Source organism: Lepeophtheirus salmonis, chromosome 8 (genome assembly GCF_016086655.4).
Source record: "Lepeophtheirus salmonis chromosome 8, UVic_Lsal_1.4, whole genome shotgun sequence".
NCBI classification, from domain to species: domain Eukaryota; kingdom Metazoa; phylum Arthropoda; class Copepoda; order Siphonostomatoida; family Caligidae; genus Lepeophtheirus; species Lepeophtheirus salmonis.
In genome coordinates this window covers 35627705-35651957 of record NC_052138.2, presented here as the reverse complement: position 1 = coordinate 35651957, position 24253 = coordinate 35627705, and the positions used below count along the sequence as shown (strand labels likewise).

At 28.4% G+C, this 24253-nt stretch overlaps 1 long non-coding RNA gene and 4 other non-coding genes across 5 annotated transcripts; all 5 read right to left on the bottom strand.

Moving 5' to 3' along the window:
• Positions 1 to 1934: 1934 nt before the first annotated feature.
• LOC139906224 (uncharacterized) lies at positions 1935 to 16873 on the bottom strand. The gene is made up of 2 exons (XR_011781587.1): positions 16619 to 16873; positions 1935 to 4470 (listed from the first exon to the last, which is right to left on the bottom strand). It is a non-coding gene; the product is annotated as an uncharacterized lncRNA (long non-coding RNA).
• A 966-nt stretch (positions 16874 to 17839) lies between these two features.
• TRNAC-GCA (transfer RNA cysteine (anticodon GCA)) lies at positions 17840 to 17911 on the bottom strand. The gene has a single exon. It is a non-coding gene; the product is annotated as a tRNA-Cys (tRNA).
• A 1060-nt stretch (positions 17912 to 18971) lies between these two features.
• Positions 18972 to 19043, bottom strand: TRNAC-GCA (transfer RNA cysteine (anticodon GCA)). The gene has a single exon. It is a non-coding gene; the product is annotated as a tRNA-Cys (tRNA).
• A 1697-nt stretch (positions 19044 to 20740) lies between these two features.
• TRNAC-GCA (transfer RNA cysteine (anticodon GCA)) lies at positions 20741 to 20812 on the bottom strand. Its single transcript has one exon. It is a non-coding gene; the product is annotated as a tRNA-Cys (tRNA).
• Positions 20813 to 21641: 829 nt separating this feature from the next.
• On the bottom strand, positions 21642 to 21713 carry TRNAC-GCA (transfer RNA cysteine (anticodon GCA)). Its single transcript has one exon. It is a non-coding gene; the product is annotated as a tRNA-Cys (tRNA).
• Positions 21714 to 24253: the final 2540 nt, after the last annotated feature.

The window sequence follows — 24253 nt, the reverse complement described above, 5'->3', positions numbered from 1 at the left end:
TAGATTATAAATTATTTTTATTTACATGAATTAAAATAACTTTTGTAGTTGGAGTCGTTACAAATTTTCCAACTTCTGACTCCGACTCGACCAAAAAAGGCACTCACTCCGACTTTGCAGCCCTGGACACAACACTAGTAACCCCATATATCATGCGCGTTCACGTAATTTATTTCTAAGAACTTTGCATATAATAATCTTGAAGCATTAACAAATCTCCCTTTCAAAATAAGGACGTACCGTAATTTAAAATGTTTATTGTTTATGTCAGAGAAATTTATCAAGTACGTAACTTTTGTGCTTCTAAAGTACATCAAACATCGAGGTAGTTTCACTTTTACAAACAAGGAATATTTTAAATCACAAAACTTCATTATTTTAAAAGGAACAACTGTTGAGGTTTGAAGGTTATATATCCAAAATGTAAGCATTTAAAAGCATAGTGTAAAAACCACCCCCCAGAGAGTTATTTGTATTCCAAAAGTAACAAATACTTACTTCTTCAAAAATATAGATTTCTAACCTCTCAATGATAATTATCAATGTTACTAGTAAGAAGAAACTAAATGGTACTTGCTTCAACAAACTAATCCAATGTTCGTGTGATTTAGCTTTTTGTAAGAATGTGTATAGTAATTTAAGAAACACTCACTTGTTAATTAACCATATTAAAAAAAAACATTTCCAAACAAATCGAATAGCTACATATGTCAAATATTACCATTGATGCATAAATCATGGCCTGCCGCTATTTAAAAGTAAAAGTAAACGAAAATGCACATAGTAATTCTGACAATTTGAAGAATTTTTGGTAGGAGAGTAGCTTAGCTTTAATGACGTTGTATTAGATCAGTTTCAAGCATGTGTGATAGAAAAGAAATCAACACAAATCCTACTACTTATATAGGCTTGAATTACTTCAATGTAGATCCTCAATTATACCCCACGTCGTGCAAGGAATTTCACTTTAATTTAATTTTCTGCATTCATATCTTTGATACCAATACTGCGTTGGTTGGTTTTTTAGAGCCAGTTATTATCTCCGTTTTTATTTTCCTCATTCTTAGCTAAGAGGGAAAAAAATAAGAAGATAACTAATACTGAAAGACCAACTAATTGATCTGTATGATCGTTGAAATGCAAAAAAATCCGACCCCTAAAAAATAACTGAAAGGTATAGGGTATACTGGTTAGGAAGTTAATCCTAGGACCGATGCAAAACTAACTGTGATCCATATGTAGCGCTGGTCGGTAAAAGTAAAATAAACCGAAAATAACTGCAGTAACCCTGAAAATTGGAAGAATGGTTAGAAGGAGAGCAACTTAGTAGTCATGACGTTTTATTATATTAGCTGCAATCAGCCGTAAGAAGAAGAAAAATGCACACTCACCCCACTAAGTAAGAACACATAGGTTGGAATTTCTCGATGTCCATCTTCAATTCTACTCGGAGTACAGCAAGGACTTACACTTATAACTCCCGAGCAAACCCTCATTGTTACTCCCCATCTTTGATGAGGAGCACACGCAGTGGTTATTACTTTATACTTTGCTGTTTTCTTCAAATAAATAAAATACAAATAATAGCAGTTTTATAAAATTTAAAATTATGTTCAGATTACCAACTTGAAACAGCTTCTCCCGATTTGTAGAACATACTTTATACTGTATACATTTTTTTAATATAAATAAAACAAATAAACGGTCATATAACAACCAATTATATTTTCTTAATTAATTCACCATTTTTTATTTTATTTTCAAATATATCATTAACGCGAACAAACATGTTTATCATATATATTTATTTGACAACAAAGAATAACATTACTATTGTATAAAAAAAACTAATCTAAATTGTCAAATCAAATATACTGAACAAACTTTTGTTATATCATCTATGATTATAAAGAATGAAAAAACAACAGCTATTGTTTTTAAGACTTAACTAATTGTATATTTAACTTACTTTATTTTGAAAATAAATAATTTTATATTACAAAATAAACTCTGGGGGAATGTCATATAGTCATTTAATTGAATGTATCATATCCTTACATCAATAGAGTATTAATTAACAAAATCTTTATCTATATTACTTTAATAATGTTTAAAAATGTGATGTACGGGTTATGAAAAAAGTCCTTTATATCAGTTTTGTTTGCTTTGGTTAATGAGCTCCCAAAAAAAAAACAATTTTTAAATATATTTTTCATAATTAAGTATTTGAGATTTGTAAATTATTATTTTGAATAAGTTATCCTTTATTCTAGAATATTCCTTTTATAAGAAAGCCCAAAATCTTAAATCAATAAGCATTTATGTAGTTAGTAAAAATATGAAGCATTTTACATACTGTTAAATATTGTACGTTTATTTATTTATGATATTATAAGTTGTGGGTGTTGAAAACTATTAAATATCTATTAAAGTGCTCTTGATACATCACTTAATTTTTATTTTAGGAGAAAAAAAAGTAGCCAGAAGTTAATTGGCAGTTATTTGTAACTGTTCGGCTATTATATACTTAGTAGTAGGAATATTCATACAGAATGCAATAACATTAAAAAAAAGCAAAAAAAACAATTTTTAAAAATCAGGAAAGTTTTATTTTTATTTGAAGATTATAGTACAAACTTACTGTCATGTTTCACATAGCTTTAAAAAATATATTATAAAAATTACGTCTGCCATTGTTGAATGTACGAAACTCTGATATTTAAATACCAGAGGATTATTTGCATTTTGTTTGTTATTCCTTCAATACATTTTTCATGAAAAGGGTTTAAATGATAATTATCTTATACAAAAAGATGCAAAATTAAATACAAAACATTTCTTTCTTTTAGTTGTGGATGATTAGTATATAAAATAATCAGTAATTGGCAATTTTTTCAAAGGTGTTAAACAAATTTGGTTCGTATTATCCAATTTGGGGGGATGGAATCACACCAATTTAGAGTTCCTGCATAGCATACCATTCTGATTACTTCAATTTTAGCTCAAGTTATACAAATGAATTGAAAACAAAACTTTTTGATTTATGAGAAATTGAAAGAGTCAACGGATTTTCAGAAATTTTATTAATAAAATTTTTTTAATGTCCCTTTAATTGGTATATTAAATCTTCCTAGGGAAAATTAAAAGTTATTATTAAAAAATCTATCAAAGTCAATCCTTTTAAATTTTAATATATATGTCAGGTGAATCTTTAATTTAAATTACAATATAAAATAATTAAAAAGATATTAGCTTACAAAAGTGATCCTTCATTTTAGATGACTTTTGTATGATGAAACAATTTTTTTAGGAATTTCAATCAAGCTAATAAAAATAATAATTAATCTTTCATATGCTATGTTTTCAAATACTTATTTTTAATTTTTATTTTTGCCAAACACATTGCAATTAAAGGCTTTAATTATCCTTTTTGTGTTTTACAACTCAAATATTATATGGGAGTTTTAGCTCGGTGTGTTCCAAGACCTGAATTATATCAAAATAATCAATAATTTAATATTGATCAATAGAAAATGGGTTTTACAGATGAGAAAGTTTTCCTTTAAACGAAAGAATGAGTAAATATTCCTGAATTCAAGATTTTAAAAGACTCACAAAATATTGAAAACACATGTTGAAGAATGTACGCTTCAATCTAATGCTGATAGAAGGTTTGGTATTGTATTTTAATGAGGAATCGATTTTTCAATCCATATCATTTAAATGAGCTAAAACAATATAAAATATTTTTGTTTATTAAAAAAAATATTTGTACAGAGTAAGATGGATAATTTGTGATAACCTAAATACATATCCTAAACTGGGATTACATCTCACACAAAATTCCTAAAGAAAACGTAAATTAATTTCAACCATAGACGTAATGGAAGGCCCTAGGCTATATATCCCCCCCACACTCCTCCCTACAAATCCTCTCGGTCCATTGTTTAGAAGGTTGGATTGAATTTAAAAACTTGCAAAGGAAATTGTATTGCAATAATATTACTCACACGTGAAGGAACTCCCTTGGGGAATTAAACAAAAAAATTTTTAGACATTTATTGTAAATTTTAAATTTATAATGTGTTGTATTCTTCATGAAGTTTGAATAAAATACGGACAATTTTCTCCCTAGTATTTTTACTAACTGGCAATTTTCGCCCTCGGCAATTTTCTTTAGGGAAATCTACCACAGGCAGCTTTCTTCAAGGCAGTTTTCCGTGCATGTATAAATAGGTATGTTAAAGGATTCTTAAAAATTATATTTGAAGGTTATTATTAACTTAATTTGATGTAGCTTTTTCTCCTGATTTCAGTGATGCAAATATTTTCAGTATTTATTTGACGGAGGGATTTGAATTTTTTGACAGAAGTTCGGAATTCCTTTTTTCTGCTTCTAATTTTAAGATATAGTTAGATGATGTTTCAACAATATTTGACAATATTGAGTTGCGTCAATATATAAAAAATCTGAAATTAAAATAAAGAAAATGAGATAATTTCGATAATTTCATATACATATTTAAGTAAATTATGGGCTTTTTATTCAAAATTGTGGGATAATTTTAGATAACCAAGAATTTAAAAAATATTTAAAATACTCATATCGTCCCTAATATGGTCCCTTTCAAATAAAATATGGCAATTTATCATTCATTTATTGTCACAATCACTTTTTGTGCTAATTTAAGAGCAATTTATAGTTCCTTTAAAGTGCTAATCAAAACAATTTATCTATAGACATTATCAATAATTCTTCCAATAATACAAAATATGGAACCCACACTCAATTTTGCATCATTAAGCTTCCTTTTGTTTTCAAATATATAACTTTTATATGGATAGTAAAATATTTTTTCTTTTGTATCAAAATATATGATTTTTATAAAGATAGTAAAATATTTAAATAAGTTATCAAAGTTAAAAAATATTCAATTTAAAAATATAGTCAATATAACTTAATATTGAATCAAACATAACGACGATAAAACATATTATTTTTGAGATACGAAGATGAAACATTATAATAAAATAAAATGTGGAATTAATGAAATATTGTTTATTAATATTTTTATCGATATTTTACATTAATAATATACATATGCTTCATTGTACATATACAAATTTTTATTAAATATATTAATAGGCGTAGAAAACAGGGTGCAAACTGTAGTACTTCTCACCACAATGGAGGTAATCTTTTAGATATATTATTTAATACAACTGGAAAAATAGTTTAAATTAAATAAAAGATGTATATTAATATGTTATAAGAAAACATTTTGTTGGGGCTAAAAAAATGCATAGCAAAGGACTTTAATAATTCAGAATTTGTTAAACAACTTCATATCATTGGGTTATTGGAAAATGGTTTCCTGGTCTAAGGAGGAATAACTTTAAAACATAACATTTAGAGATTAATATTTTAAATATGCAATTAGTAATTGTAAGGAATGCGTAAAAACCATATGATATGTCTTTTGTATAGTAGTCTACATCAATTTCTTATGAAAAAATAAGTATATATATGTATCATTACCTAAATGTTTGACTATATATTAGCCTTAAAACTTAAAGTTGCATAATAAAAAAACTAAATAAATATATAATAAAAAGTTTATAAGCAAGGTATACAAAAAAGTACATCATTGATTCAAAAAATAGAAATTAAATGCGTAAAAAATATATCGAAAATTAAATACGAGTATATAAAACCACAGCTTTGTATTGTTCTTCAATGAGGATTTCATTGCAAATGATGGACAACAAGACATTTATATATCCTATAATACCTAAATTAAACTTTAAAAACGTCATGTTTTAGCCGGCATTAATTTATAGGATAAAATACGAGGGTCGTTTGAAAAGTCCAAGAGATGTTATTACTGGCGTGTATCAGGGTTGTGTTTAATTATTAACATCTCTTGGAAGAACACACACCAAACTTTCAGCCAGATAAGTACATTTACTTCTGTTTGGCATTCGTTTGAATCGAGGAAGTTGAGTGATTTTCAAAAAATGGAAAGAAAAAAGAATTTCGTCTGTTAATTAAAAAATACTTTAGGAAAGGCAAAACGCCTCGGGAGACTAAAAAGAAGACTGATAGACATTATGGGGACTCTGAAACTTCAATCAAAACAGTTTATAAGTGGTTTTAAAATTTTCGGAGCGGTCATATGGGCACAAGAGACGCTGAAAGTTATGGCCGCCTAGTTGAGGTTATTACTACAGAATCATTGATGAAGTCCATGATATGGTGATGGAGAATAGAAGAGTTAAGGTGTATGGCATTGCTACATTTGTGGGCCAATTGTGAGCGTTTTTATTCGAGCTCAGTTTTCAAATGGCCCAGTAACGATGAATAGTATGTACTTGTAATAGTTTTACGCTTTTACAGAGAGTCGATGAGGATTATTCCTTACGAATCCAAAAGATAGTTGCCATAATTTTTTCAGTCGATTCTTTTATTCAAACGAATGCCAAACAGAGAGACATAGACTGATCTGCCTGAAAGTTGGAGTGTGTTCTTCCAAGAGATTCATCTAACTAAACATAACCTGGATATGTACCAGTAGCGCCATCTCTTCTACTTTGGACACACTTTTCAAACGATCCTCGTTAATATCGTTGTTAGTATCAGTTACAGTTTTCTACACTGAAACCAATAATATCAAGAAATACTGTGATCTAAGGAGATGCCTTTCTTCATACCTTGTACTGTAAAATATAATAAACATGATTTATAATATGTATTAACCAAGAAGGTTATATATTCTTTGTATCAACCATAATAAATATTCCTAAGTAGATATCAATATCTTCAACAATCGTCTATACGCAAGGATGCTCTGAAAGACGGATGACCAACGTTTTCTCGACAATAATAAACTAGTGGATGAACCAAAATATATAATGAGGTAATTTCCTATCCTCATAAAAAAATTATTTAGTCCCACTTTTTCTAATGTTACTTAATTCTTATTTAAAACCTAACCTTAAGCGTCATTGTAGATATTAAAAAAATTATACTTAAATAAATTAATCTAATTTAAAAAGCCATACATTTTTGTTGCTGTAACGATCATCTTGACGATAGGTATCCTAGCTGCAGTCATTTATGTTAGACTTAAATAAGTATATATAAAGTAATATCAATTATATAGTAAAATACGTATAATAATGTACCATTTTAAATTAAGGATTAGATAGGTATACATTTACTAATTGATATATACAATTTTTTTAAAGAGTTTTGATATGGACCGATAACTGTGTGTAATTAAGATTATGACCCCATTGATTTATACTTAAGTGAAATATTGTATTTAAAAGGAATACAGCTATCCTAAGTTGAATTATATTTACTTTTTTATAAGTTCCAAAATACGTATAAAACATGGGGAAAAAAATGAAAAATTATTTTACAAAAGTTGAAGCACATATATCAAAGAACAAAACTTTTTTTTTTTTTTAAATACTGAGTATCTACCATTTTATTATAATTATTGTAATATATGTGCAATTTAATGGTTACCTAATTTCTGACCATAATTTTCTGGAAGTTTATATTGCACGAATGGTTAATATTTACTTTATAAAATTCCGTTAAAGGATAGTTGAAACATTTTAGTAGTTTGGCAAACTTTCCAAAATAAAGTATTTAAAAAAAAGAATATATAGAATTTACAACGATTACTATTTTACCATTGAATTGTTTTTTAAATCCCCCCCCCCTCTTGTACAAACAAAATATTTGAGGGTGCGCTCTATGTTGTGAACATGTGTATTCCTTTCCCATTTATAAAGCTAAAGATATAAATATAACGACAATTGAAGACAAAACAGGCTTAAATGTCTAGTCATTTAATTGGATTACTATATTTTCCCATGGTTTGTCATTGTTAAAATCTAGATACGATATGGGTATTTCATTCATTGTTCTTCACCTAGGTAAATTAAATATATTGTCACTTTTCATGATTCCAAAAAAAATCAAATTTCCGGATAAGAATATAACCCAAGATAGATGATTGAAATTAATTGACATATATATTATCAACAATTATTTACGTCAAGTGAAAAAACTCTTGTAAATTTTTTTAAAGTTAAGTTTTGTCAGGAATTAAAGAAATCAGCCCAGGCAAATCCCCTCAAGTCTATGAGGACCCTTAGAAGACACCAGACTGTCTATAGACCAATCAAAAAAGTGGGTGTAAAAAGCCTTGTGAAAGTGAACAGGTCACTTTTGACTTTCAACATTGAAAGAAATCCATCCTCTCAGTTTCAAGATTCTTTTCAGTTCTTTGGAAGACTTTTTTGACACTTTTGGCCCCCTTCAGCCCTGACTACACCTTTTGGATGCATGTCGAGGGGGAGACCTTCAGTATTATTCATACAAACACAGAAATCCTCAAGGCCACTGTCAGCCAGCAGAAGTGTTGCCAGGCCTTCCTTCACCGCCTAGAGCCATAATTGCCCCTCAGGACGACTACATTAATGATTAAGAGAGCTCAGACACACATCTATTTATAGTATTAATTTAGTTAAAATTCTTTCGTTAATTAATAAATTATACCTTTTTGAAGTTTAAAATTAAGAAAGGTTCTCAGATTTTAATGTACCACTTTGTAAATGTTTGGTTCTTTTTTTTTAGCATACCGTACACGATATATTTTATACAACTCTAGGTATAACTTCATCAAGGTTTTTTGTTAAGATCAGCTGCTTATTATATGAATTTGGTGGGAGAAAATGAATTACTGCAATTACGTGGAGAATCTTCTCCACTTACAATTGCATTTTTATATGTACATTCAGATTAACTATCTCGAAAACTAAACAACCATATAATTATATGATTTGCATTTAAAAGGCCAATCATTTTTCTGGACCTATTAGATATGCATATACAAGAATAATTATATCCTGTATCTATTTTTCCACATTCCTATACAAAATAAAAGATCATTAAAAATATATAATTGAGAAATAAAAACACAGGAAAAAAATACAAGCTCGACCAATCTTCTAGCGGTAGTGGCAAGCATTACTCAGATTTATTCAGCGTCGACTAAGAGACAAATATTATTTTATTAATGAAGAAGATAACTTCCCAAGAAACTATATTATATGTTAAGAGTTAAGATTTGTGAATGGACGGGGTAAAAGGTAGGCCATTTTGAGACTGACCGCAGTACAACAGCTATTCCAACATTGACACGAATCAGCCAGACTGCTGTTGGTATTAGCTACGTTCCCAAGAACAAAGCCCTCATCAACCTCAACACGCTGCTGGACGAGTTTAAGTACTATTTCTGTATTTCAAAACCAACAAACCAATAATGTTGTTTCTGAGGGATTCCTTCAGCTTTAACTTGACAACTTTCCAATTGAAGCAGAAGATATCAAAGAATAGTTTTTTGACCAGGTACATGAATCCGCAGCTAATACAGTTTTCGTGGAGAACAGCCTGAAGGTATTCTGGACCACTATGCATGGTTCGTGTCCTTGTGTTGCTGTGGCGGTCATCACAGTACTGGTTGCATCTCCTTCCACGTTCCAGTGCAATTTGGTGTATTCGACCATGATTAAAATCGAAATCAAATTGGGAGACCACCTGATTAACCTCGAATCTGAATTGCACTGCGGCATTTCAAAAATGGAATCGAACATTGAGACAAAAAAAAAGTAAAAGTCTCATTAACCTGTATGCGTCTAGCATTGCATTCTTTGTAGTTTTTTTATTGGCCAAATAAATTGGAAAAACAAAGAATTAAGATATCAGATTTTTTCTCATGTATTTTATTTCCATGTGAAAAAATGTTAATAAAAAATTGAATATTTGCAAAAAAAAAATTAATACACACAAAATGGCCTTTTAAGTTATATTGCATCATATTTAATATAAATATCCCGAGTCTGCTTTAAACTTTTTAATATTTATATTTTTTTATTAGGGTTTTCATTTTATACCTGCACAAGCAATATATGAAATAAATGAAGGAAAAAGGATCACGAAAAAAAGAAAAATAAAGAAATATTTTAGTTTATAACTATCTCTTTCATAAAAAGTCCTACCTAATCATTACAAACATATCACAAAGCAAAATACAAACTGTCAACATACACACATTGCAAGACACATACAAGCATATAACATGAACCAAAATAAGAGCAAATAAGAATAAAATGTAATGAGTAATTCAGCATTAAAAGTACCAACAGTCTTCATATTAAAAAAAAAAAAAAATTATGTTTTATGCTTTGTCAGACCTTACAATCCACTTTAAAAGTTCAAATGAAATTCCGACATTGATATAACAACTAATAACAATAGCACAATATTTCCAACAAGATCTAGAAGTGTACGGAATCATCAAAGAGAAGGCAACATATAACAGCTCTTATCTACTCAAGAGCTAAAGGTTTATAATAGTAAGGAGACAATTTTGTGTCATCGAGCTGCTGAGACGCAGGCCTTCCTGAGATATAACTTTACCTCAACATGTGCCCACCCTCTATCTATACAAATCTAGAAGATATGATGTGATACTCCTCACAGAAGTGTTCAGTTTCTAGAGGATTGAATCAAGGAGTGGGTCAAGTTCAAGTTTGACCACATAGTCAAGGTCTGCAAGGAATTAAAGGTCTCGTATTGAGGCAATTATTATTGTTGAGAGCTCACATATTGAATAAAAGTTGTGACAAGCAGTATTATCAGATGATTTTTGTCAAATAAATGGCCTCATACACCTCTTGTTTAAATTTTACTGTTGAAAATAAATAAATGTGTACCACAAGATAAGACCAACCCTGTAGTATAGTCAAATTATATCTTAATTTGCTATAATTTATTAAAAGCTAATCATTCAATAACTTGAAAAGGATAATATTATATTGTCCATCTGTTTTCATTCCGAACCTATACTTAACGTTTTAAGTGTTGCAATTGTCCCTGGCTAGATTGACTATGACAACATTTGACTGGTTGCATTCAAATGCATTTTGGGGAGAAAACTATTTTTAAAAAATCATTCAATAGATTCAATAGGTCATGAGCAAACTAAAAAATATATATTATCCGCAAGGTGGTGTGACAGTCTACAGCTTGTTGTTTCAACTAGTTGTTTAAAAAAATAACACACACTAAGAATAATTTTTATGGAACCCTATATTTTAGTAACATATATTTTCATGTTTTATATTCAATAATTTTCAAATTAAGGGAGTTGTGTTACTCTTTCACGCTTTGTTTACAAACTAATATAAATTTAAAAAAGATCATGCCCCATAATAACAAGCATATGCTGATATGTTGTCTGAAAATTTTAGATGTTTGAGTTAAATCATCTTCGAGTGATTGATACAAAATAAAAGTTGCTTTTGATCTCCTTAACTTATTTTATGAAATTTATTTAAATTTGGCAGGATTTTAAAAATCAATTTGTTTTAAATTCGCTAATTTACTTTTTCTGCAAATATTTTTCATTCCAATTCTCGAAATTAATTAGCTCTCGTTCTCTATTTTGTTTTATTTTACTATAATGAAATGAATTAAATGGATTAAAAATTTACTCAATCAATGTTCTTAGATTAACATATACAAGTTAATAGTGGAAAGTAGTGGAAGTAATAATTGAATAATAATAAAATCTAATTATCATTTATAGTTTTTTGTTTTATAAGTGATGTGCAAAAATAAAAAGAATCTAGAACAAATATTCTATAGACAATTTTTTTTTTCAATTCAAATTTGTGGGATAATTTGGGATATACAATAGTAATATCAGCTATAGAAAAAACCCTATATTGGTTTTAAGAGACTTATATTGGCCCCATTTATCATTCTTAAATTGGGCAATCAAGTTTGGCTGATTTGGCACCTCCAAAGGATTAAAAAGAATATTTTGTATATGGAAATTGACGATAATTTGTCAAGGAATACAAATGTAATCCACACTCAATTTGGGGGAAAATCCTTACAGCTTGAATTTGTGTTGACGGTGGACATATGTGTGTAAGGGGAGCACACGCTCTTCATGCCGCCAATTCTGCACGCTGTCTTGGATCACTGAGGCAGCTGATTTTTTTTTGTTAGATAGTTTGTTCAAACTTTGCAGCAATTTGGAAAAATTGGTATCATTTGATGCCCAATGCCTCAGGGTTAACCCTGATGCCTAATTGAACGTGTTAGAGATCAAAGTGAAGCCTTGGATCCACAGATTGACAATGGGAGGCTTTAAATTTAGCAGCAGAATTTGGATCCCTTCCACACATCGAATAAAAGTCTCAAATGACTCCAAGACTATTTTGACGTCATAGTTTTGGGCTCCAAACTCGCCAGATCTGAATCCAAGGAATTTTTATGTAAAACACGATTAAACGACATACCACCCGACTTTATTCAACACCAAAGTCGAAATTATTAGTCGGATAATGAAGGAATTCCAGGATTACTAAAGGGACCAAGTGCCAAAGGCTAGAGACTGTATCTGAGGCTGGAGGTGACTTTATTGAATAAAATTAATTAAAATCAATCAAGCTTTTTTTAATCTCATTACTGGTTAGAGAGAAAGTTGCATTTGAAAAAAAAATCCTTTCTGTGGCACAGATAGCTTGCGCGCCCAGTATATATGAAATACCTTTTTGCAAACAATGCTTAATATTCTAAAGTGAATGTATAACTATTATTTCTTACTATATAATATGAACATGGATGCATTTCTTCACACTGTTGACTTTAATATGAAATTAAAGTAGGTCCCTTCGTATATTTATTTATTCAAAATAACTTAACTTAATTAAAAAATAATTTTGGGATGGGATTTTTAGTCAGTATTTTAGGCTATAAATTACAATGTGTTCATTTACTTTTGTTACATTTTTATGATATTCCGTAATTTCATATCAATTTACTTGTTTAAGAAAGAAGTTTTAAAAGCAATTGTTGATATACTACATGTTTCATTTGGAAGCAACAATTTGTATAAATAAAGCAAAGTTTGGCTCTTACGCATTTAAAATAAAATCAACTTTTGCTTCCTTCAATCAGAAAATATTTTCCATCAAGGAAATTAGAGTATTTCATTATGTGACCATGAGATACAAATTGAGTTTGCAGAAAGTTTATACAATTAGACTGAATTGAGTGAATTATTTTCTTTTCCAAAAAAAGCTTGATGTTTGGTATGAAAAAGTTTTTATAAATTAGCATTATTTTAACTGATGAACCATCCAGCATGTAAAAAATAAAGTATATCTATATGTTATTCCTAAATCTGAAATCGGCATAGATACTTGATTTAATAAAAAAATATTATATTTAACGACTCATTTTTAACAACGGGCGTATGGAGCTGGAGCTCAGTCAGGTATTGGTCTAAAAACTAAAGTACATCGTGGCTCTTCCCGTCATATTTATTATTTTTTCTCAAATATTTTATTCATGAGGTGATAACATTTAAAAATTGAGTGGTATGTACATATGAGTAAATTGGTTGTTCTTTGGGGGATTTATTTATATATATTAACATCAAAGTTTGCTTGTAAATCGACGCCTAATAAGATTGGGTACTTCCAATTAAGTTTAATAGGTGGAAACATATTTTGTTATTGATAGGGTTTTGTCATAGTGACGTAACTTGAGATTTGTATTTGTTAAATAAAAAAGTTATATTGACAACAGGGGTGAAATGAAGCAAAAAGAATACTTTTGATTGAAATGTCTTTCTGTAGAAAATTTCCCATAGATATCAGCAGAGATTTGTCATTAAACAGAATATCAGTTGACGGGGTTACAAATCCAGTTTAAGATTGTGGAATTGTTCCTAGAAAACCTGATTAAGGAAGAAAGAGTAATATTTTTTTCAAAAGCTGCAATGAAGTATCATATAGAGAGGGTCACCGGTAACACTCTTTGTAATTTAACTCATCTCATATCTGTTTGTTCTGAATAAAAAAATTACCACCTACTCCTTGAATCTCCTGTGAAATTGTAATTAAAATCATCCAGAATCAAAAATAGTTTTATGTGCTGAATCTTAAAAAAGAAAATCAGTCAGTGTTTTCATCCACGTAAAAAAGCCAAACGGGATGAGAAAAGCACTGGAAAGTAAAATAAGGACTATAAGTCACTGAGCAGATTCGTTTGCATATAAATGTAATGCATAAAAATTGATGTATAACTGATATATTTGTCATTTTCTGAATAATTTTCAATTTTTTTCTTGTATTTTTCACCAAAGGTCAATTTTCAATTCTTATGAAGAAATGCCCAAATCGATTCATTTTGAACATTGAACATAAATCTTAAAATTAATCTACATAATTTTTAATATCCCGAACATTTTATTAGATATTTTTTGAAATATTTGCTAGTATGATCCAGTTATCGAGGGATATTTTTTCGACGACATTATTTGTCATATTTTTTTCGGTTTTGAATGTAAGAAAAAAAAACCTGGTAGTTTTTCGTTCCTCTTTACAATGATTATAAATGTTATTATATAATTTTTACAAAATTAGTAAAAACGTTTCTTGCAATTATGTTCACAAATTTAGATTTGGTAATTTTTTGACAAAAATAAAAAATTGATTTTTCATGGAAGCAAATTTTGCCTTGCATATATATTAGTTTGTTATTTGATGTTTATAAAAAAAGTTCTTTTTTAAATTCATTATAATATATTTCATATAATAGAAAGGAAGAATATAATGCCTATTAGAATACTCTAACGCTTTCCCGGGTAACCTGTTGCTTGTAATCTAATAGAAATAATTTCTTACTTAGCAAAGACATAAAAATTCTCTTTCGCATAGGGGCACTTACAAGTTGAAATTGGAAGTTTATTTGATCATTTTTATATCGTAATATGACCTACTGGCTATAGAAAAAGTAATAAGACCTTCTGAAAATACAGTTAAAAATACGTGTTGTTGATTAAATATTAAAATTCTGATTATTTTTAGTAGCTTAGATTTTAAGCCTTTGATTGATTTATTGTACGTGTTGTAAACAAAAGAAATCCTTAGAATACGCTTCATCAGTTTAAACGAAGGATTTATTAATGATATTATACAGTAAAATTGTCTGTCATTCCCTTAGGACCTTATCAAGCAAAGGAGAAGTACTTTCAAGCAATGTCGTTGTGATGACAAAACATCATTTCCAAGTGATTTAGAAGTAACATTTTATGTAACAAAAAAACTTACCTAGATTAAAACATATGGACAAAGTACAAGGAAGATCTTTAGCGTTTAAAATACAACTATTTTTTAATAAGTTTTATATCATAGAAAGTACGAATATATATAAATTTCTTGTGAAGCAATTCCTGAATGAACCTATATCCTTGAATATGAATTTAATATCATGATTAGTGAAAAAGTATATTATTATTTAATTTAATCTATGTTGATAAGAGAATGACAGGCCCGCTTCTAATAAGGACTCTCTGTAGCTTCTATCTTATCATTCATGGAGTTGTATTATTTCGTTGCAATACGTCACTAATCTCTGTCGCTTTATTTCAAAACTAAAATATGTTAATAACCCTCAGGCTCTATTGATTAACATGTATTGTGGAGCAGAACCGAATGAAGTCCTGAATTTTTTGACTCAATTTAAATTATAAGTGGATTTATACATTTTGAAAATACAGAGTTAATAAAAAAATCTGTTCAATAATCTGGATTATTCATAATCACTCAACTTTGACAAATAATAAAAATATTGACTTATAATATCTCCTGAAGTTCTTTTATTTTTAAGATCCTACAAATATCTAATTTTTCGGATCCTTTATAATTCAGAATTTACCATTTGGAAATACATTTGAATGCATATTTAATACGGTAAATGATAATATAAATTTGTTTTTTAAAAGAGACTGCCAAGATTAAATAATTGCATCATAGTCCAAGATAGTAAACAATCAGTTTTATGGACTGAATTATGTTTTTTATACGACTCAAGAATAATAATTTATGAAAAGTTGTTTTTTACATTCAAACTATGCTTTTTGGGTCCCTCTTCCTAGTTTATTGTTGTTGTTTTGGTTTTTTTGTTTTATGAGAAATAAATCTTTACATCTTTTTCTAAAAAAATGTTAAATAACAAAATATACCTTTTTTGATATATTTAATTTTTTATAAAGGATTTTTTGCTATTTTTTTTAAATCACCGTGTAAATGAATCACAACTTCCAACAGATACGCCAGAACTTTCCGACTATAACACAATCACTTTCTCAAACGACAGGACGTTTTTATTAATATAGCGAATTATATCATCTTTTTTTCTTTCAATTACCTCTAGCACAATTGTAATTTCTAAACGTACGAACTCAAACTTTTTTATCATGGGGTTATAAAAAGCATGTTGAACAATAACATATTTTTATAATCAAATACAGATCATCTTGTTTAACAATCTTTTTTTTTTTTTGTCACTTAACTCTTCTTGATTGTATTAAGCAATAAGTGATCGCATCTAGAACGTTTATTTAATAGCAATACATTATTAAACTTCAGTTAAGAATAGATGAAGAAAATAATAGTAGTTTTTCCTTTGTAGCTATTTTCTTTTTTACTAACTATAATTATATAAAACTGAACACACCTCCAAAACAATTTTTTGATTACTTTTATTTGTCTTTCATGATTCCACTCACACATATTTACTCGATATAAGTATATAGAAGTTCTTTCCTCAAGAATAAAATTTGAATGATAACAGCCTGAGTAGATAAATAAATATTGTTCAAGTTGTAAACAACAACAAAATTCACACACTAAAAATAGGATTTACAACTCTAAATTTGTATACTCTCTTTTTTTTTAATGATGCACTGACCTTTACTTATATTCTATGCTTCAGATACTTGTTGCTAAATCTAATCAAAAAGGCGAATTTATTATTCATTACATACAATATGTTTTCCAATTTTCATTTCTTTTTTAAAATGACTCTCTCAGCTTTAGCTACACGCACATGTGTGTTGTGAAAAATGAGACATCTACAAACAAACAGACAAACTTCACCTTATAGAGGTATTTTGATTTCAAAGACTATTCATGGATTAGATGAAGCAATTGTAATACTTTAATGCTCACTCCATCTGAACAATTATAAGAAATTTTAAATAACATTAAACAATCTATCTATCTGTCTAGAACACTTTTGAAATATCGGGAAGGTAGAAATTACAATTTTTTCTTCCTCATTAATTATAATTTTCGTATTTTATTACATTTTCAAAAATGCAATTCACCCTTTTCACAAATTTATAGTTCAATAATAAAATCATTTAAGCCCTCATCATCTTTAGGCATTACCATATCTCCTATAATCCGAACCCTAATTTTGTTTTGTATTATTTTTTCTATGCTTTTACCTATATAAATCCCAATTATTTAAGACTAACATTTGTTAGTAAAATTCTAAAAAAACTTGTTTATTTTTTTCCTACACACTATTTTTAACTCGCTTAAATAATCAAAAAATTAAAAAATTTTGGACAAGCCATTGAATTCAAGATACATGGTCCTTTTTTCCACTTGAGACATAAATCCTTCTTCTTATATAAAATTGATGTAAATTTTTTTATTATAATTCTTTGGAAATAAAAATTATATATACTATCCGTACTTTTATACTTTTTACTCATCATTAAAACGTATTAATATATGTATTCTACTTATGTTACTCTGAATTAAATGTTTCAACTGCCATAGTGTTGAGTTTTATTCGAAAAAATTATGGAATGAGAGGGTTTATTTTTGTGGCAAAATAGTTTTTAAAATATAATATGATAATTATGAAACAATTTGACTAAAATGAAGGGGGCACACGGATTTGAACCATGGACCTATCGATCTGCAGTCGATTGCTCTACCACTGAGCTATACCCCCAGTGATTGTAATTTGTGTCGGGTATTAAATTTATTTAATACTTTTTTTATGTATATAAGCGTAACACTCCTACCTGTATATATGTATAAAGAGAGAAAAGTAGCAGTGGAGAATAAATATTGAAAAATTTACAGATGCTCTTTTTTACACAACTTTACATTGTTAAAAATTCAGCAATACTTAATTTCAAAATACATAAATTTCTACAACAAAACATTAAATATTTTTCTCTTGCATTTCGACTACGATGACAATTCTTGTCAAACTTTAATACTTTTAAAAAAATTAATAGTAAAATAATTCTTTGAAATGTTCAAAAATTTACTATTTTATTAGTTAATCAATAAGTCTTTTACTCAAATAAAGTTCTGCGTTTTTTAAATAATTCCACGTCATCTACAGAAGAGTAGTAAATACAAATACAACTTGTGAGTGAGCGTTCATTACTATTACCTTCCTGGTCCTTTTTTTTCCCACAAAGAAATACTTTTCTTCCCACTTTTCTAACAGGACTCTCGGTATACACTTTTCACTTTTTTAGTAGTCAAACTGATGAGTGTACGTCATTGGTCATTTTCTTTTAATCTTTAAATTCCTTCTTACTAACTAATTTGAGTATTAAAAAAATGTGGTCTGACAAATATTTACAATATGGATTCACGTATATAAAGAAACGTGATGGGAGTCAGGGTCCTCAATGCATGATTTGTACTGCCACGTTGAGCAATTATATGCAGTCTAACGAACCATTTAATTCAAGATACATGGTCTTTTTCTTCTTTTTTTTCCACTTGAGGTATAAATCCTTCTTCTTATATAAAATTGATGTATTTAGATACATTTGTTGATGATAGTTCTTTGGAAATAAACATTATACATCCGTACTTTTATACTTTTTACTCATCATTAAAACGTATTAATATATGTATTCTACTTATGTTATTCTGAATTAAATGTTTCAACTGCCATAGTGTTGAGTTTTATTCGAAATAATTATAAAATGAAAAGGTTTATTTTTTAAAAATAATATGAGAATTATGAAACAATTTGACTAAAATGAAGGGGGCACACGGATTTGAACCATGGACCTATCGATCTGCAGTCGATTGCTCTACCACTGAGCTATACCCCCACTTACTTATTTTGCTAGGTACTTTTATAATTTAATACTTTTTTATGAAGAAAAGCGTAACATTCCTACCTGTATATATATATAAAGAGAGAAATGTAGGAGTGGAGAATAAATATTAAATTGCAGTTGTGCAATTTGCTAAAACTTTGCATTTGTGTTCAACTTACCTAGCTCCAGTACCAAAATTAGTTTCCTCTGATTATAAAAAGAATTTCTAATTTCAGGGGCAACTGCATCATCCTAGTGTCTAGTCTCTAAAGGAGTCCTTCAAGAAGAAGTGAACCAAACTCGAGTTTGACAGAATAGTCAAGGTCTGCAATGGAATTATGCCTCGTATTTAGGTAATTATTAAAACTAAGTACTCACATACTAAATAAAGGTTGTGCAAAGCAGAGTCCTGATATAACTTTGTTAATCTAATGTATTCACAAATCCTCTTGCTTAACCTTTACTCTTTAAAATTTGAAAAAAATAAAGTATGTAGCACTAAATAAGATGAACCCCCGCAGAAGATGAACACACCTCCAAAACAATTTTTTGATTACTTTTATCTGTCTTTCAGGATCACCCTCAGATGTATTTACTCTATATATAGAAGTTCTTTCCTCAAGAATAAAATTTTAATGATAGCAGCTTGAGTAGATAAATAAATATTGTTCAAGTTTTCTAAATTTGTGTACTCTCCTTTTTTTTTAATGATGCAATGACCTTTACCTATATTCTATGCTACAGATACTTCTTGCTAAATCTAATATAAAGGCAAATTTATTATTTATTACATACAATATGTACTCCCCTTTTCATGTCTTCTTTAATATAACTCTCTCAGCTTCAGCTACACGCACATGTGTGTTCTGAAAAATGAGTCATCTACAAACAAACAGACAAACTTCACCTTATAGAGGTATTTTGATTTCAAAGACTATTCTTGGATTAGATGAAGCAATTGTAATACTATAATGCTCACTTCATCTGAACAAGTATATGCAATTTTAAATAACATTAAACAATCTATCTATCTGTCTACAGGACTTTTGATATATCGGGAAGGTAGAAATTACAATTTTTCCTTCCTCATTAATTATAATTTTCGTATTTTTATTACATTTTCAAAAATGCAATTCACCCTTTTCACAAATTTATAGTTCAATAATAAAATCATTTACGCCCTCATCATCTTTAGGCATTACCATATCTCCTATAAACCGCACCCTAATTTTGTTTTGTATTATTTTTTCTATGCTTTTAGCTATATAAATCCCAATTATTTAAGACTAAAATTTGTTTGTAAAATACTAAAACAACTTGTTTATTTTTTTCCTACACACTATTTTTAACTCGCTTAAATAATCAAAAAAATCAAAAATTTTGGACCAGCCATTGAATTCAAGATACATGGTCTTTCTTTTCCCACATGTGGCATAAATCCTTCTTCTTATATAAAATTGATGTATTTAGATACATTTTTGGATGATAATTCTTTGGAAATAAACATTATATATACTATCCGTACTTTTTACTCATCATTAAAAGATATATATATATTTATTTTACTTATGTTACTCTGAATTAAATGTTTCAATTGCCATAGTGTTGAGTTTTATTCGAAAAAATTATATAATGAAAGGGTTTATTTTTGTAGCAAAATAGTTTTTAAAATATAATATGAGAATTATGAAACAATTTGACTAAAATGAAGGGGGCACACGGATTTGAACCATGGACCTATCGATCTGCAGTCGATTGCTCTACCACTGAGCTATACCCCCACTTAGTGTATTTTTCGTGAGATACTAGAATAAACAATGTTTTTGTATGTATAAAGTGTAACACTCCCACCTGTACATATATAAAGAGAGAAATGTAGGAGTGGAGAATAAATATTAAAAAATTTACAGTTGTTCTTTTTTACATCAATACTTAATTTTTCTAAGATTCCTCATCTTAAATGATAAAATCGTAAAACTGAAGAGTAAGGGTTTCAAAATACATAAAGTTCTACAACAAAACATCAAATATTTTTGTCTTGCATTTCGACTACGATGACAATTCTTGTCAAACTTCAATACTTTAAAAAAAATTAATAATAAAATAATTCTTTGAAATGTTCAAAAATTTACTATTTTATTTAATCTAAGGAGTAGGATATTTTTTTCTATATCAAAAGGCTGAAGATTCATGTCATAGTAGTTAATCAATTAGGCAGATACTCAAATAAAGTTCTGCGTTTTTTAAATAATTCCACGTCATCTACAGAAGAGTAGTAAACACAAATACAACTTGGGAGTGAGCGTTCATTACTATTATCTTTCTGGTCCTTTTTTTCCACAAAGAAATACTTTCCTTCCCACTCTTCTATAATGATGATAATTCTTAGGAAATAAACATTATATGTACTATCCGTACTTTTATACTTTTTACTCATAATTAAAACGTATTAATATATGTATTTTACTTATGTTATTCTGAATTAAATGTTTTAATTGCCATAGTGTTGAGTTTTATTCGAAAAAATTATAAAATGAGATGGTTTATTTTTGTGGAAAAATAATTTGTATAATATAATATGAGAAATATGAAACAATTTGACTAAAATGAAGGGGGCACACGGATTTGAACCATGGACCTATCGATCTGCAGTCGATTGCTCTACCACTGAGCTATACCCCCACTTACTATAAATTTTGTTAGGTATTACAATAAATAATACGTTTTTTATGAAGAAAAGCGTAACATTCCTACCTGTATATATATATATATAAAGAGAGAAATGTAGGAGTGGAGAATAAATATAAAAAAATTAACAGTTGTTCTATTCTACAATAACTTTACATTGTAAAAAATTCAGCAATACTTAATTTTTCTAGGATTCCTAATCTTAAATGATAAAATCGTAAAACTGAAGAACAAGGGTGTCATAATACATAAATTTCTACAACAAAACATCAAATATTTTTGTCTTGCCTTTCACCTACTATGGCAATTCTTGTCAAACTTTAATACTTCTCAAAAAATTAATAATAAAATAATTTTTTGAAATGTTCAAAAATTTACTATTTTATTTAAAGAAAAACTGAGAAATTGAATTTATAAAAAATAACTAAACATGGACCTGAATATAGAGAAATACTAATAACGATAATAGTGAGCTTGTTACAGTATAACCGTGCATGGGAAACCTTATTTAGATTTCATTTAATCCTCCTTCTAAATCAATACACGGCAATTTTAATTTTAATTGCAAGGATAATGGTGATTGTTGTCTTACTTTAAAGGCGTAAATCAATAAAAGAATAACTTAAGCTCTGGTGAAATTTAAATAAAAAACTAGATTTGAGCTACGTTGTGGTTAAGGTTGGTTGCCTATTAACTAGGATTGATTGATTTCTTAGGTAGGGGCAACTATAAGTTTAGTAAGGTGTTTTGTCCCGTTTTGAAAAACAATGATAAAAACGCATTTATTTCAAAAAATGAGAAAAAGAAAGACTTTAGACATAACATAAATGTTGTTCAGAAGTACGCAAGGCTATGTTCTGATCATAACAGATTCATGGGCATTGGAGGGCAAGTTTTATTTTTGGAAATAACTTTAATTTTTTTTTAAACAAAATTGATTCCTCGTGTCTCAACGTTTTTGTATGATATGTGTTGTAGATAGGGAAATGCATTTATTGATTAATATGTAGTGTAGAGTAGACCCGAATGAAGTCCTAAATTTTTTGACTCAATATAAATTATGAGTCGATTTATACATATTGAAAACAATGAGTTAATAAAAAAAATACGACTCAAGAATAATAATTTGTAAAAAGTTGTTTTCTACATTCAAACTATGCTGTTTGGGTGACTCTGTCTAGTCTATTGTTTTTTTGTTTTGTTTTTTGAGAAATAAATCTTTGCATCTCTTTGTAAATAAATGTTAAAAACAAAATATACCTTTTTTGATATATTTAATTTTTTATGAAGGATTTTTTGCTATTTTTTTTTAATCACCGTGTAAATAAATCACAACTTCTAACTAATATGCCAGAACTTTTCGACTATGTCACAATCACTTTCTCAAATGATAGGGCATTTTTATTAGTATAGCAAATTATATCATCTTTTTTTTTTCAATTACCTCTAGTACAATTGCAATTTCTAAACGTACAAACCAAAACTTTTTATCATGGGTTTTTAAAAAGCATGTTGAACCGTAACATATTTTTATAATCAAATACATATCATCTTGTTTAACAATCTTTTTTTTTTTTTTGTCACTTATCTTTTCTTGATTGTATTAAGCAATAAGTGATCGCATCTAGAACGTTTATTTAATAGCAAAACATTATTAAACTTCAGTTAAGAACAGAAGAAGAAAATAATAGTAGTTTTTCCTTTGTAGTTATTTTCTTTTTTTACTAATTATAATTACATAAATTTGTAATTATAATTAAATTAGTAACTACTTTACACATATACATACATAGATCAATCGTCAATTTTTAAAAACAAGCTTTTTTTTTTTTTTTTTTGCTTTTTGTTTCTTTGATTTGGAAAGGTATAAATATTTTGAGCCATACCTCTTGCTACTTGAACAAAAAATATAGCTAATGGTATGAGTTCTTCAGTTAGGTAACACAAATGTGCCGAGAATGTCATTATTGCTGCATCTACACAAGTTTTATAGATTTTCATATAACTGATCAAGTTATTGGGTGATATGAGATCATTCAAAGGTGCTGCTGAAGGAAATGGAGCTGTAAACCACCAACACAGGTTACCAAAACTAAAAAAAACTCACATAACGATTTAGTTTCTGTTACTGGCCAGTCACAAATATAATACCCTTAGGTAATTCTTAAACTATATTTTTGTTGAGAAGATCAATTTCTATAGGATAAAGACGCTTAGACATCACCTTTGCATTGTTTAAGGCATCAGATTAGATGAACTGTCGAAAACTTTATCCTTTCCCTCACTTATGTTGAAAATTACCAGCAATTCCAGGACCTTACAATCCCCTCTATCAAAAGTATCAATGGACAACATTTTGCAGAGCTGAAGGATATCTTCTTCTTCTCTTCTAGTCTATCATCCAGAGCTGGATAATTGAGGTCCTTGATATTATAACAAAATAATGACTTAGTTGAAAGAATAGTTTAACCCATTACTCAAACATTGTCCAATGCTATTATTGAACAAAGCGGGATCTATGCATGCAAATTCGT